The sequence below is a fragment of the Bufo gargarizans genome, chromosome 1 (assembly GCF_014858855.1).
Source record: "Bufo gargarizans isolate SCDJY-AF-19 chromosome 1, ASM1485885v1, whole genome shotgun sequence".
Classification (NCBI taxonomy): domain Eukaryota; kingdom Metazoa; phylum Chordata; class Amphibia; order Anura; family Bufonidae; genus Bufo; species Bufo gargarizans.
In genome coordinates, this window is record NC_058080.1 from 180,825,241 (window position 1) to 180,840,165 (window position 14,925).

Sequence of the window (14,925 nt, forward strand, 5' to 3'; positions counted from 1 at the left end):
CAACAGCCAAATGCAAATTCATCTTTCCAGCTGCCAAGTGGTGGCGTGTCATTTATAAATCTGAAGAACGCAGTTGCACTGCTCCAGAGTCCAGCAGTAGAGGGCTTTACATAACCTTAACCAATGCCTGAAATTGTACATGTAAATCTCGAGACAATGCTCAGCCATGGAAATTCAATGCAAGCTCTGTATGAACAGAACTGCTGCTTCCAGGAAAATATTGTCAGAAAATGACCAGTTGATTAAATTGAGTTTTTATGTTCAAAATACAAAAAATTGTTTGGTAGTGTAGTGGAAGTTTCTCTGTCATGAACAATTTTGAAAATTAATCCTGAAATCTTGCATTTTCACACTGATAACTGAACTTCATAATAGGTGGAAACTTCCTGTGCTGTTGATATCACCTTTCAGCAGTCATCTCATTATGATCACAGGCAGGATTGCAGTAATAGATAACACATCTGTTTAGATCACTGAGGAACCACTCTTTACAGCAGGGGATGATCACAGATAATCTATCATCCCTGCACAAGGACCCCTGCACAGGTCAAGAGCACGTGAAAGATGGTAGTCCAATAATTGGATACTGAACTAGGATACAAAAAACTACTAACAGAAGTATAAAAAAAGGAATTGATGAACACCTTTCAGTATGTGGTTTTGATCAGAGCAAACAGCCTAGCTGATACATTCCCTTTAAGAAAGCAATGCGTGTGACGACAATATCTGTACAGCCCCGTGGAGAATATTGGTGTTCAATAAAGAAGCATAAATGAACCTAGTAAGTGCTTTAGGATTCTACAATCTCATTCTGTAAGCTTGTGTTGCCTAAGGCTCAGCAGTTGTTTCTCCAAGACAATTTTGTCCAGACCACCACTGATGAACCCTAAAACTGCTACCAGCTTTCTAAACCACTCCGGGTAGTATGAAACTAAGGCTACCCCTGGGTGTTCACCACAGGGTCCACCGCAAGGCAAGATGGACTTGGCTGCTAGGGACCCAGGATAAATCTGCGGAGCTGCTAACAGAATAATGATGCGGTCACACAAGTAGTAGAGCTTCCTGAATGACCAGGGAGGAAAAGAAAAGTCAGTAAGCAGGGTTAAAACCAGAGGAAACAAACACAATGAATGCAGTATGGAGGGGTAATATCCAAAAACTAGTCAGAGATTACCAGCAGAGTAGATGTTAGTAGAATCAGGAGCCACAAGGATCATCCAAAAACAAGCCAGACGTAAAAAAAACCCGGAGAAGTCTGTAGTAAGTCGCATAGCACAGAGCCTAGAGTACACAAACGCAATCACAGGCAATGATAGGAATCAGCGGTCCTAAATTCCCCACCTAGCCATAGCACTGGACACAGAGACAGAAACCTGATTGGCACAGTTTCCAGTCACACTGACATGTCCAGGGCTTTTCAGGTCAGCATGGGAAGCCTCCCAGTACAGACTGCATAGTGATTTGAGGTGAACCCCTTACAATTTTATTTTGCAGAATTCTGACAAAATGGCTTTTTGGAACAAATGTGCATTTTTGACAGAGCAATGTCACTGAGCTCTTCGGTAAATCCTATTCTATTAGTAATGTTTGGATGTAGAGATTGCAGAGTTTTTATGCATGATTTTCAGCATTCATGCAAATGGGTGAGGCTATAATGGCTGAGCCTATACATAAAGACGGTCATACACTACAGCCAAAGCGGACAGCTATCTCCCAACAGAGCTACCAAACACCTCTCATTATCTCCCATGAGAATCAAGAATCGAGCTTGGTTAAAATCCAACAAATCCATCTTTTCTCTGACATCTGATGTCGGAGGCAAGTCTGGAATTATTAGATGGTCAGGTGGTCCAACTAAATACCTTCTATATTAGAAGAGTTGCTCTTGAGTCAAATACTTTTCGCCCTGTAGAGTGTAAGACGATGAGAAGCACTTTGGAATTTCCAGATTTTTATAAAAGTGCAGAGTTAGTATTTTTATATAGTAATAAAACTTGACACTCCCAGGAATTCGTGAATGCTCGACATTTTATTGGTGTAGCTATGCAATGAGATACAAAATCAATGTGTACATGACATTTCGGTCCAAGACATGGACCTTCTTCAGATACTGTAACAGAACAGCAAAAGTTGGGTTCAAATATAGCAGTACGGGTACAAATCAGTCATATAGAGAAAAAGTATATAGGAGACACAATATATAGAATTTCACTCTAGATGCACGGACTTCTGGAAGATGTGCTTTATTTATGACAATGGTCTTCATAAATCTCTGCCCTTTGTCTCATATGTGGAACAGGTGAGGTAAAGGGGGTCTGTCCTCAGACAATGCTGCCCCATGTAAAGCCGGTATTAGACAGACAGTCTGCCAGATCATCGCTAACAAACATTCATAGTAACGCTCGTTAGCAATGATCTGGCAGTGTAATACTGCCACTGATTACCCGATGAAAGAGCAAATGTTCGTTCATTGGGCAATTCCAATCTTTCAAAAGGTTTAAGAAATTGTTTGCCAGAGGCACATCATGGTGTCTAATCATTATCTGCCGCCGGCAAACAATGATTCAGTATGGTGACAAGTGATGGCATAATGATTGCTCCTACCCATACATTGGAGGAGATCGCTGCATATAATAACAGAGGTCTCCTCCACTGACGAGCAGGCGATTGCCGGGAAGGAAGGCTTCCCCGCCGTCAGTCACCTGCATTATCTGCCCGTTTAATACAGCCTTAAAGGGGTATTCCGGTAAAGTAACTTAATTTAGGAAAAACTGCATTAAGGCTGCAAGCTGTGACCCCACCAGAACCCATATATATATATATATATATAAAACCAGAGTTTCAATTTACTTTGTCTAGCTCCTGTGTGAGCCTGCACTGAGGGTATCATGGCGTCTGATCTTCCCTCAAAACTTCAAAGACTACAATCCCCACAATCCCTAGCTTTCCTGCTGTGAGTGTTGATGTTCATTGAATGGCTGCCTGATATCACAGTCCAGTCACGCCCCCTCTACTTAGTAATCACCAGCACACTAAGGGTACTTTCACACTTGCGGCAGAGGATCCATCAAAACGTATGCAAACTGTTGGCATTTGTCAGACGGATCAGGATCCTGATCAGTCTCTCCGGTGTCATCCGGAAAAACAGATCCGGCATTTATTTTTTAAATTTTTTGTGGTCTGAGCATGCGCAGACCGCAATGCCAGATCAGTTTTGCCGAAACACTCGGGGCCGGATCAGGCATTAATGCATTTCAATGGGAAAAGCAGGATCCGGCATTCCGGCAAGTGTTACGGAATTTTGGACGGAGATAAAACCGCAGCATGCTGTGGAACTATCTCTAGCCTGAAAATGCAAAAAGACTGAACACATCCTGAACGGATTGCTCTCCATTCAGAATGAATTAGGATATAACTGATCAGTTCTTTTCCGGTATTGAGCACCTAGGACGGAACTCTATGCTGGAAAAGAATAACGCTAGTGTGAAAGTACCCTAACACGCTCTTTGTTTCACAAGACATTTAGCTAGAGAATTGAGAGCAACACACTGAGCATGCTCGACCTCACATAGGCTCAGAACTACAGGTCGATGCTATGGTAATTTATGAGGAAACACAGTGTGTAGCAGAAGAAGAAAACGGTAAATATGTGAAATTTACATTATATTAGGTAATTATTGATGATGAATTAGTCTAAAACATAAGTTATATTTATGGTAACTGGAATACCGCTTTAAGGGCAATTTGCAACCATGATGGCCTATAATTCACTGTGAGATTGGGTTGGGGGGGGGGGGGTTGCAAGAGGGAGCATTACCCTTGTGAATACACTATACTCATAACTATGTTCCTGATGTATTATCTCATCACCCCTATTAGCCAATGGCACTGGCAGAGCAGACCTGCCTCCATGCTATGCTGCTCTTACATAAGGCAGATGAGCTGTAAAGGGGTTGGTAGCTGGCAGTGGCTTTTCTCCTTGAAAACAAAAGCATTGGCGGTGTTAAAATCCATCAGTCCGATTCTTTTCTCCCCTGATATCTGCAATTTGTGAAGTCACCAGACACATTAAATGGTCTTCTCTCTGTTCAACCTCCAAATAGCCGTCTACCGTCCACTAGGCTTTGTTAGTGCCTTTTATTGACCAGTTCAATACTTGGCACACAGCTGCCTCCAAACTCCTATCTTACTTCCTCCTTCGGACTCCACAGCCACCCACAGAAACGGACACATGGTAGACCTTGTCTTCATCCGCCTCTGCTCCCTATCTAATCTGTCAAACTCTCCTCTCCCCCTCTCTGACCACAATCTTCTTATGTTCTCAACCACTCTCTACTCAACTGCCCCTCCATTACATAAACTAGCACACCCTTGTAAAAACCTAAAACATGTCTTCATTCACTCTCTAACTCTCTTACCGTTGTCCACCATATCTTCCCCTCACAACGGTGACATAGCCGCTGCTTTGTCCTACTGTGTCCTCATAGTGTTCCTTCCGTGTGCTGGCATCAGCCTCAGGGAAGGAACTGCGCATGCGCTAGCTCACGCATCGCTAGATTACGGCGCTCTGGCTACATCACAAGTACTTCAGCTCTTGACTCAATCATCCCCTTCTCATACACCAGAACCTATTAAATCTGTCGTCAGCCCTGACACAGTCACCAGACCAAAAAAGTGAGACAAGCTACTGTAGTGTCTCACTAGGTAAATGTGGGCACTACACAAGGGTCAATTGGGCCACGTTGTTCTCCAACTCCTGTGGAACAGTGGCATTGTATTTTACATTGCATTTTAATGTATATTGCTATGTTATTTATGTGTATTTTCCCTGTGTATCTGTGTATCAGGCCTGTTAGGGTGTAGTTCCTCCTCCTAGACAGTAGAGGGAGCTAGGGAACCCCTAATATAAATAGTCGGGTCCTGTTCAGCGAAAGTAGTGTGTAGTCAGGAGTCTGTGTAGAGACAGAAGAGAGTGTGCACTTTAGCCAGAGAGGAGCTGAAGGCCACCTCCTGACATGCAGTTAGACAGCCCAGGCTCCTAGTTGCCACCAGGAGAAGAAGTTGCCTCCTGAGAGAAACCTGAAGTTCCCACAACCAGAGCAGAGCAGAGCCAAAGTGTTACCAGCCAACCTGAGGGCTGAAGGGCAGAAGCATTTTAACTAAAGCAAGGATATATATATACCTGAGGAAGTTTCCCTACCAAGGATAAAGCCAGCATTAGGGCATACGGGCCTTGGGATAAAGACAGACAGGATGCTGAGGAAAGTGCAGTCTGATCTGTAAGTGTTTAACCCTCTGAGTATCTTGCAAGAACAGTGTGCCTGCCGTTTGTATAAGCCTGCTTGTGACTGCTACTGATCTATGGAACTTTACCAAAAGGCTGTAAAAAGTTGACTGTTTCCAGTAAAAGGAAGTTTTGGTTCTACACAACATCGTGTTCCTCAATTATTCCTATCATAAATCAGTGTGCCACCGTTACCGGCACTGGCGTCACGAATCTTAAAGGGACCTTGCCCCCGGCACATTAAACACCTGCAACATCCAGGGCACCTCATCTACCATCAGGCCTGGTCCCTATACACTGAGAGTGCCCCAGAGGTCCCATGTGCCAGCCTCTCCATCACTGCTGTACGCCTGCCCAGGGTCTTTCTAAGCAACCGTGACCTCACCATCGCAATACCCTGCAGGGCTGCGTACTGCATATTTTGGTGTCACGAACAGGATGCGATTATTTGTACGCCATTGTGGAATTTAAACTGTGTGCCGTTAATTGCCCATAAAGTGAAAAGACCCCATCCGTTTATTTAAAATTGCTGGGCCAAGTGACTGTAAGAATTGCGGTGTGAAAAACTGTATTTTGTGGACTGTTGCAGCTTATTTAAGGGCTCTTTCACACTTGCGTTGTCCGGATCCGGCGTGTACTCCACTTGCCGGAATTACACGCCGGATCCGGAAAAACGCAAGTGAACTGAAAGCATTTGAAGACGGATCTGTCTTCAAAATGCGTTCAGTGTTACTATGGCAGCCAGGACGCTATTAAAGTCCTGGTTGCCATAGTAGGAGAGGGGAGCGGGGGAGCGGTATACTTACAGTCCGTGCGGCTCCCGGGGCGCTCCAGAATGACGTCAGAGCGCCCCATGCGCATGGATGACGTGCCATGCGATCACGTCATCCATGCGCGTGGGGCGCCCTGACGTCACTCTGAAGCGCCCCGGGAGCCGCACGGACGGTAAGTATACTGCTCCCCACTACACTCTACCATGGCTGCCAGGACTTTAGCGTCCTGACAGCCATGGTAACCATTCAGAAAAAGCTAAACGTCGGATCTGGCAATGCGCCGAAACGACGTTTAGCTTAAGGCCGGATCCGGATCAATGCCTTTCAATAGGCATTAATTCCGGATCCGGCCTTGCGGCAAGTCTTCAGGATTTTTTCCCGGAGCAAAAAGCGCAGCATGCTGCGGTATTTTCTCCGGCCAAAAAACGTTCCGGTCCGGAACTGAAGACATCCTGATGCATCCTGAACGGATTTCTCTCAATTCAGAATGCATTAGGATAAAACTGATCAGGATTCTTCCGGCATAGAGCCCCGACGACGGAACTCTATGCCGGAAGAAAAGAACGCAGGTGTGAAAGAGCCCTAAGTCACCGCTTGCTGTCAGTGAATTGATAGCCTTATGCTCAAAGATGGCCGCCTAAGTGGACTGAATTTATTGCTTCGCCATTGCTGTATCTTATTGGCAGGAAAAATTGGCGCCTTCTGCTAGAAGAGCGGGAAAGACTGTATGTCCGCGCCACCGCCTTATCCTCTAATTTGCATGTCTGCTAAAATGGACTCCGCCTCCCCCATGTTGGAGTACCTACGGGGCGGCCTCCCAGAGCAATGGGAGGTCTTGTCTACAATAATGTGTGGCGCCCTGTTGCTCTCCAGAGAAGGATCGAGCATGCTGCAGAGTGAGGATCGCTCTGACTTATTAGCTTCACCTGTTGTCCCAATTATGACATCCACCCTGTTGGAAAAAGAAGAAGCGCCACCGGCCTACACTCCGAGACCGGAGAGAGCACCCTGCCTGCCACAGGGATCGCAGCCCGAGTCATACTTCGGCTCATGGAGGGACTTTGCTCAGCCCACGGCCAATGGTCTGCGCTGATGGCTGAAATTCGAAATGCGGCCATACAAAAAACCACACGCAAGAAGATTTACTGTGAGGAATTGGCCAAGACCGTCTACGAACGCCAAGCCAATACGCAACACCGCTTGGAAAGGAGGATGGGGGTAATGGTGGACTTTGATAAGGATCGGAGGTTCGGCTTCATAAAAGACGATTCTACCGGCAGAGACCTGTTTGTAAACCAGAGGTCTGTCAAGCGCAGCTACCTGCTGGACCACCTGCACAACCTCCACGAAGGAGAGAAGGTGGAGTTTACTCCTGCCGAGGGCCTGAGAGGCCCCTACGCAACAGCCGTAACCTGTCCCAAGCCGGGACCCGAAGATTGGGAGGAGCCCGGATGAGCCTACCAGTCCGGGACGCGAACCGGAGCGCCCGACGGAACCGGTGCATAATACCTATCAGGAACGGGGTTCCTTTAACGGCCCCAATGTCTTTTGGCAGCCGACGGTATTCGAGAAGTGGGTGAGCCCGTACCCCTCACCTGAGCTGCCCCGCCGGGAAAAGACTCTGAAAGATATAGAGAACCTAGAAAAGTTCCATGCAGCGCTTGATACCATACGGAGAGGAAAGGGTGCAGACCCGGCACCGGAACCTGTGGCGACCGTGCCAGAGAGTTCAGATCACGTACCGGAGCCTGCTGCAACTGTGACGGATTCCAGCAGCGACTCAGCGCCTGAGACACTGGAGGACCAAATTTCCCTATTGGAAATCCACCTTCATAGCCCGCGCCGGCTTGTAGCATCCAGAGCGGCGCTTACGCCACCGGATAAAGTGGATCCACAAAGGAACTCAGATGTTCCTGAGCCAATAGTCAGGGTTCCTGTCCCTGCCAGTTGGGCGACCCCTGCAGTTGAGCCCGCCATCGTGGCATCGGAGAGACTCTGTTACGCAAGGAGTCGGGTCTGTCGCTTGCAGCCAGCGCCACCCAAGTCCAGTGAGCCTCCTGAAGCGTTAAGGCCTCCTGCAGTGTTGACCACCAGACCCATGGGACCTATACCAGTGAGAGGCCCATTCATGTTACAATTGCCAGCAAACACAATTTTGTGGGCCCAGCCATACATGGATCCTCGTGTCAGGCCAAGGCTTCCAGCAGAACCAGGATGTACCACCAATGATGACCAGAGTGGATTCGACACATACCTGTGAGTAGGCCTGCCAGGCCATGTTTGATTTTGCTGAAGGACCCTTACAGTGGATTTAAAGGCAACCTGTCACCGGGATTTTGTGTATAGAGCTGAGGACATGGGCTGCTAGATGGCCGCTAGCACATCCGCAATACCCAGTCCCCATAGCTCTGTGTGCTTTTATTGTGTAAAAAAACTGATTTGATACATATGCAAATTAACCTGAGATGAGTCCTGTCCCTGACTCATCTCACATACAGGACTCATCTCAGGGTAATTTGCATATGTATCAAATCAGTTTTTTTACACAATAAAAGCACACAGAGCTATGGGGACTGGGTATTGCGGATGTGCTAGCGGCCATCTAGCAACCCATGTCCTCAGCTCTATACCCAAAATCCCGGTGACAGGTTCCCTTTAACTGTTTCAGGACAGGATTCCTTTGTTTTGGCACCATTGAGCTGCTGCCAGTTCCCCAAGGCCACTGAGAATAATAATTGCTATGCTGCCATACCGTTTACAGGATCCCCTGCCTGCTTCAAGTAGTCTAAAGCCAAGTTGTACTTGTTATTTTATTTGCACTTAACCCTTTTTAACCCCCTTTTCAGGTTGAGTAAGGGACATTACAGCACTATTTTATTATCCCAGGACTTGCCAGGGAAAAATATCCATGAGATGTGGACTTCATGTGCTGTTACTTTTATGTGTGCAATATTTAACTCAAAGAAATGTGCCCAGAGATGACCCTAATTTAATTGGGCCTCTGAGATGCTGTTTTATGGACTATTGTGTATTATTATGGCCTATCCTGGTTATTCTTGATACGCTGTACCAGGTCAGCACCCCCTGTTCCCTATACTATCCAGAGTGAAGAGAACGACGCCCCTTTTCACCGGACTTCCTTTGCCAGCGGAGCTGCCTGATATTTGTATTGCAAATGTAGATGTGTGTGTCTGCTTTGCATTTTTTGTCTTTTAGGTGACAGTTTCCAGCTGGGCAGGGCCCCTTGTGTTGCGCCGAGCATGGGCAACGTCAAAGCAACAGGGTATGTAGTGTCCCACTAGGTAAATGTGGGCACTACACAAGGGTCAATTGGGCCACGTTGTTCTCCAACTCCTGTGGAACAGTGGCATTGTATTTTACATTGCATTTTAATGTATATTGCTATGTTATTTATGTGTATTTTCCCTGTGTATCTGTGTATCAGGCCTGTTAGGGTGTAGTTCCTCCTCCTAGACAGTAGAGGGAGCTAGGGAACCCCTAATATAAATAGTCGGGTCCTGTTCAGGGAAAGTAGTGCGTAGTCAGGAGTCTGTGTAGAGACAGAAGAGAGTGTGCACTTTAGCCAGAGAGGAGCTAAAGGCCACCTCCTGACATGCAGTTAGACAGCCCAGGCTCCTAGTTGCCACCAGGAGAAGAAGTTGCCTCCTGAGAGAAACCTGAAGTTCCTACAACCAGAGCAGAGCCAAAGTGTTACCAGCCAACCTGAGGGCTGAAGGGCAGAAGCATTTTAACTAAAGCAAGGATATATATATATACCTGAGGAAGTTTCCCTACCAAGGATAAAGCCAGCATTAGGGCATACGGGCCTTGGGATAAAGACAGACAGGATGCTGAGGAAAGTGCAGTCTGATCTGTAAGTGTTTAACCCTCTGAGTATCTTGCAAGAACAGTGTGCCTGCCATTTGTATAAGCCTGCTTGTGACTGTTACTGATCTATGGAACTTTACCAAAAGGCTGTAAATAGTTGACTGTTTCCAGTAAAAGGAAGTTTTGGTTCACCACAACATCCTGTTCCTCAATTATTCCTATCATAAATCGGTGTGCCACCGTTACCGGCACTGGCGTCACGAATCTTAAAGGGACCTTGCCCCCGGCACATTAAACACCTGCAACATCCAGGGCACCTCATCTACCATCAGGCCTGGTCCCTATACACTGAGAGTGCCCCAGAGGTCCCATGTGCCAGCCTCTCCATCACTGCTGTACGCCTGCCCAGGGTCTTTCAAGAAACTGTGAGTAACCCAGAGCAACCCTCGTTTGCCTAAGTAACCGTGACCTCACCATCGCAATACCCTGCAGGGCTGCGTACTGCACTACCAGAGACGCAGAACAATTCTGGAAGAAAACCCACTCCATGGAAGACTTCGTCTCATACAAGCTGTTCTCAACTTCAAGGCTGCACTCACCTTTTCTAAACAAGAATACTTGACTACTCTCATATCATGCCTTTGACACTGTTGACTACTCTCTCCTGTTACAAACCCTCTCATCCCTTGGCATCAGAGACCTAGCCCTCTCCTGTATCTCCTATCTCACTAACAGAACCTTCAGCATTTCCCATTCATACACCACCTTCTCATCACGACCCCTCTCTTGTCCCTCAAGGCTCTGTCCCTTTTTTTTCCCATTTATACATTCTGCCTGGGATAGCTCATAGGCTCATGACTTCAAATACCAGCTCTTTGCTGATGACAATCAAATCTACCTCTTTGGCCCTGATATCACTTCCCTTCTATCTAGAATCCCAGAGTGTTTGTTGGCTATATCTTCATTCTTCCCCTCTCGCTTCCTAAAACTTAAAGGGAGTCTGTCACCTCCATATAGCCATATACAGTGCTTACATGGCTCTGTAGCACACCTATACAGGATTTAACGGTACCTTTGTTGATTGTACCTTGCACCAGCAGGAAAAATGAAGTTTAATTTATATGCAAATGAGCACTCGCAAGTGCCCAGGGGCGGCGTTCAGTGTGTAGGTGCCCAGGCTGCCCTGTCTTCTTTTCACTTTACTCCTCCCCAGTCTCTTGCCTCATCGATAGGTCCGGACTTGGAGGGCGGGCAAAGGCAGAGGCTGGGGAGGAATAAAGTGAAAAGAAGGCAGAGCAGCCTGGGCTCCTACACACTGAACTCCTCCCCTGGGCACTTGCGAGTGCTCATTTGCATATGAATTAACCCCTTAAGGACCGAGGACGTACCGGTACGCCCTATTTCCCGAGTCCTTAAGGACCGAGGACGTACCGGTACGTCCTGACTTAAAATCTGAATTCCGGCGCCGCGGGGGTTAATCGAAACGGGATTTCGGCTGAAATCATTCAGCCGGCATCCCGTAACAACGCAGGGGGGGGTCATTGGACCCCCCCGTATCGGCGATCGCAGAAAACCGCAGGTCAATTCAGACCTGCGGTTTTCTGCGTTTCCGGTCCATTCGGGTGTCCTGTGACCCGATGAACCGGAAAAAGACTGCGATCGGTGGCGTAATTTTACACCACCAATCGCAGTCCGAGGATTTGCAGAGGCGGAGCTGGCCCTGGTGCTGAACGCCGCTGTCCAGGGTGCTGATTGGTGCAGGGGAGAGAGGCGCGAGATTCAAACTTCCTGCGCTCCTCTCTCCCCTCCTCTTCCTGTCCAGCACCCTGACCGTGCAGCATCGTCCAGCACCAGCTCCTGTGTCCCCCTAAATCGGCATCCATCACCCTCCTGCACCCATCGCCACCCAGGTAGGTTAGGGTCAGTGAGGGAGAGGCACCTTTAGGCAGGGATAGAAGGGAAAAGTTAGAAAAAAAAAAAAAAAAAAAAAATTTATTCCAAACTTTTTTTTTTCAACTTTCAGACCCCAGACCCCCCCTGCCACTTGCCCCCCCCCGCATCCCCCCCACCACCAGCCCCCCCCCCCACCACCAGCCCCCCCCACCACCAACCCCCTCCCCCCACCACCAGACCCTTCCCCCACCACCACTTTTTTTTTTTTTCTGCGTGCGCTGACTGGCCGGCACTTTTTAGCGTCCGTCCACTGTTAGCGCATCGCCCGCCCCACCACCCCACCGACCGCTGATCAGCGTTGAACCGCAGATCAGCAAGTTTGAACTTTTTTTTTTTTTTTTTTTCCTAACACTTTTTTTTGCCTGGACTTTTTAGTACGTGAACACCCGTGCCCCCACACACACGCACATAGAATAAAGGTTTACACGCACGCACATACACACGCACACACACACACCCATGGCCCGCCGGGTGTTCTCGGCCGAGGAGGCATATGCCCAGATTGCCTCCGACTCTGAGAGCCCCAGTGAGGATGAGGATGACCCCACGTTCCTTTTGTCATCCGCATCCTCCTCATCATCATCGGATGACGATGAGCCACCAAGGCAGCGGAGACGCCGCCAGGCGGAGCCAGGGGCCACACATGCTAGGGATCCTGTGGCCCACCCTAGTACGAGCCGCCCTGGGGTTCGTACTGGTTTCCCGGCCCACCAAATAAGTTCACCGGAGCCCCCTGCCGATGAACTTAGCTGGTGTCCCCCAGTGGACTTTGAGCCTGAGATTCCGGATTTCGCTGGCAATCCTGGAATCCAGATTCCCACAGTGGGGTTTACTGAAATAGACTTTTTTAGTTTTTTTTTCAGTAACCCACTGGTGAATTTGATGGTGGAGCAGACGAATCTGTACGCCCAACAGTTCGTCGCTCAAAACCCAGGCTCAGTTTTGGCTAGACCCGGTGGCTGGACGCCGGTCAGTGCAGCCGAAATGAGGACATTTTGGGGCCTCGTGCTGCATATGGGTCTAGTCCAAAAACCCAGTGTCAGGCAATACTGGAGTGGGGACGTCCTGTACCAGACCCCACTGTACAGTATGGTCATGATACGTCACCGGTTTGAGGCCATCCGGAAATGTCTGCATTATTCCGATAATGCAGCATGTCCACCCCGAGGTGATCCTGCCTATGACCGGCTGTACAAGATACGGCCGGTCATCGATCACTTTGGGGCCACATTTCAGCAGGCCTACGTACCTGGAAGGGAGGTCGCGGTTGATGAGTCTCTCGTTGCGTTCAAGGGGAGACTCAGTTTCCGCCAATACATTCCCACAAAGCGGGCGAGGTATGGCGTGAAGCTATACAAAATTTGTGAGAGTACCTCAGGGTACACTTACAAATTTCGTGTGTACGAGGGGCGAGATTCCCGGATTCAACCACCAGAATGTCCCCCCACTCTGGGTGTTACCGGGAAACTCGTGTGGGACCTTATGTACCCACTGCTGGATAAGGGTTACCACTTGTACGTGGACAACTTTTATACCAGCATTCCCTTGTTCAGGTCCCTTGCCGCCAGATCCACGTTCGCTTGTGGGACCGTGCGGAAAAATCAACGCGGCCTCCCTGCCTACCCCCTCCAGGTACCTATCCCCAGGGGTGAGACCCGTGCACTTACCAGTGGAAACCTGTTGCTGGTCAGGTATAAGGACAAGAGGGATGTCCTTATGCTGTCCACAATCCACGGTAACAGCACCACCCCAGTCCCTGTGCGAGGTACCGCGGCAACGGTCCTCAAGCCCGATTGTATCGTCGACTACAATCGGTATATGGGAGGAGTTGATCTCTCTGATCAAGTCCTCACGCCATATAACGCCATGCGCAAAACCCGGGCATGGTACAAAAAAGTTGCGGTCTACATGGTGCAGGTTGCCATGTACAACTCTTTTGTACTATCCCGAAGCGCTGGCAGCACAGGGACATTCCTCCAATTCTATGAGGCAGTCCTCAAAGACCTGATCTTTTCGGACCGGGAAAGAGCAGGCCGGAGTACCTCGGGAACTGGAGGCGCCCGGATCGTCCCTGGCCAACACTTTCCAGGTGTGGTCCCCCATACTGGAAAGAAGGGACGAACCCAAAAAAAGTGCAGAGTGTGTCACAAGAGGGGGATACGGAAGGACACCACAACTCAATGTGACACGTGCCCCGATCATCCGGGCCTCTGCATTATCGATTGCTTCAGGGAGTATCACACTTCCATGGAGTACTAAATTTTTATAATCCCCAACAGTTCACTAGAGAACATAAAACACTATGGCTCTCAGACTTTGGAGACACGAAAACAATTTTTCTTTCCCCAAAAAATATTAGTTTTAGTGCAGGCATCCTCAAACTGCGGCCCTCCAGATGTTGTAAAACTATAACTCCCAGCATGCCCAGACAACCTACAGCCATCATCAGGGCATGGTGGGAATTGTAGTTTTACAACATCTGGAGGGCCGCAGTTTTAGGATGCCTGCTTAGTGTCTCCAAAGTCTGAGAGCCATACATATTGGGCATCGTCGCGTGCGTAAAAGTCGTCGCTATAAAAATAACTTTTTACCAAACGCCTCGGATGAACGGTGTTAAAAATATAAAATAAAAACGGTGCCAAAACACCTATTTTTGGGCAAAGGGTTAACAGCCAAACAAAACTAAACATTTATTGCCCCAATTATGTAGTTTGCAGAAACACCCCATATGTGGTCGTAAATGGCTATATAGCCGCACGGCAGGGCATAGAACGAAGGGAACTCCATACGGTTTCTGGAAGGCAGATTTTGATGGACAGTTTTTTTTTTTTACACCATGTCCCATTAGAAGCCCCCCCTGATGTAGCCTAGACTAGAAACTCCAAAAAAGTGACCCCATCTAAGAAACTACACCCCTCAAGGTATTCAAAAATTACTTTACAAACTATGTTAACCCTTTAGGTGTTCCACAAAACTAAATAGCGAATGTAGAAACAATTTTAGAATTAAATTTTTTTGTTACATTGCCTCAAAAAAGAGTAATATAGAGCAACCAAAAATCTAATTTACCCCAAAAATTGTCCCAAA